The sequence below is a fragment of the Colias croceus genome, chromosome 17 (assembly GCF_905220415.1).
Source record: "Colias croceus chromosome 17, ilColCroc2.1".
NCBI classification, from domain to species: domain Eukaryota; kingdom Metazoa; phylum Arthropoda; class Insecta; order Lepidoptera; family Pieridae; genus Colias; species Colias croceus.
Window position 1 is genome coordinate 1,115,222 of NC_059553.1, and position 2,189 is coordinate 1,117,410.

General features: G+C 34.7%; 1 non-coding gene across 1 annotated transcript; it reads left to right on the forward strand.

The window, feature by feature from the left end:
- The first annotated feature begins 239 nt into the window (after positions 1–239).
- On the forward strand, positions 240–356 carry LOC123699416. Its single transcript, XR_006752522.1, has one exon. It is a non-coding gene; the product is annotated as a U5 spliceosomal RNA (small nuclear RNA).
- Positions 357–2,189: the final 1,833 nt, after the last annotated feature.

Below are 2,189 nucleotides of genomic sequence, written 5' to 3' on the forward strand. Positions count from 1 at the left end.
TTTTCCAATATTAAAAATTAATTATAATACTACTGCATTTAATTACACAAATAAATTAGATTCTTATATTATTAAATTCTATGCTAGACCTAATTCATGCAGTACCTAAGACATATTACATGTTTTAATTTAGTTCCACATCTGTAACTAGATGGCGCCATTGATATTTAATCGTTTCTAAATCGCACTATTGTTATTGTTTCTTAAATGCAGAAATACTCCCCTATTCAAGTTTTTCGTCACTCTGGTTTCCCTTCAAAACGTATAAATCTTTCGCCTTTTACTAAAGATTTCCGTGGAGGGGAACACTCAAATGAGTCTAACTCAATTTTTGATGCTCAACATTTTGTTGAGCTTTATAAATATTAACAGTACAGTGAGTACATTCTTATTTCTTACAATATATAAAATAAAACTAGTTACGTATTTATGTACTATGTATAGTTTTAAAGACTATTATTCTACATTATATATTATGATATAGGTACTGTAACTACTATACATTTTGGTAAGGCCTATGTTACCTTTATACTAATTATATTGCTTAGGTACTAAGCTAGGTATTAATATGCTCTTTTTCAGTTTTACTCACATCAACCAAGCCAGCAAGACCTATATAATATAAAAAGTAATTTCAACCATTTCCAATACTTAGCGATAGTTATGAACTATTTTATTATGCTAGCAATTGTCTACCTATATATAAAAAGTAATTTAAATTTTCAACAATTTCCAATACTTTATAGTTTAGCTGCGCTCCGCGGTTTCACCCGCGTGACTCCGCTCCTGTTGGTCTTTGCGTGATGATATAAGCCTCATAGCCTTTATCGATGAATGGGCTATGTAACACCGAAAAAATTTTTCAAATCGGACCAGTAGGTATAATTCGTAGATTAGCGCGTTAAAACAATCAAACTCTTCAGCTTTAAGGTACAAGTCCGAGACGGGCCGCAGACCGCAAACTGCAACAGCAAACTGCAAGCGACAACACTTGTTTCTATGAACATCTATGAATCGCTGCGCGTTGCGTCTGCAGGCAGCAGTGTCGCCGCGCTTAGAATCAATTTCATAGATGTTCATAGAAACAAGTGCTGTCGCTTGCAGTTTGCTGTTGCAGTTTGCGGTCTGCGGCCCGTCTCGGACTTGTACCTTTATAACCTTCCTCAAAAACCACTCTACCTATAATATTAGTATAGATTTTGTTGTGCTAGCAGTACCATATAAAAGGTATATTCACAATTGAACTTCCGCGCTCACCAGTACATCTGCATATATTTACCATATCTCTCTCGGCCACACATTACGTGTATAATATTACGATAACTAACGTCCAGAACACAATCTGAGATCCGATCTGAATATTTCGGTACTCTCGCGTGATTTATACGGGGAAAGTTGATATTGGAATTATGTGGCCATTTTTAAACAATATTATTCTCTACAACGTATTGCCTATGAAAATGATATAAAAAATTGCACACATTTGTAAATTATTAAGAACTAGCTATCCAGCGTAGAAAACTTAACAAATTATATTCTAAAGCCTTCCTGAAGAACCACTCTATTTATCTAAAAAATCCCATCGAAATCTGCTGCGTAATTTTAAAGCATACAGACACACAGACGGCGGAAAGTGACTTTGTTTAATACCATAGTTGTCATTAGACTCACAGAACATTTTATATGTTCTGTGATTAGACTGCACAGACTTAGATTGTTTAGAAGAATTTTATTTATATACTTGCTTCTATATAAAATGTTAAATTAAATAAAAACAGTTCTAAGTAGAGTTGTTCTCAGCGTATTAACGTTAGAAGTTAGAAGAGTTTAGTTTAGTAGAGATAAATAAAAATTATCTTAATTTAACCCAAGGTTATAAAATAATTTAATAAGCTATTGCATAGCTTCTATCGCGGGCCTTGAGCGCGGGGACCGAATCGAGAAATTCCGTAACGAAAAAACCTCACGCTCCCCACTCCGACGGGCGGAGGTGTGGCTTGAAGGCATAGCATGCAATAGCTTTACCGCGGCAGTCCCCGAGTGCCATGCGTCGTTTTTAATATAAATAATTATACAAACAATAAATCTATCATTAACAAAATCTCGCAAACGACTATATACATTTATATCTTAACAATTATAATTAGAACTAGCTTTCCGCCTGCGGCTTCGCCCGCGTTTTCAAAGAA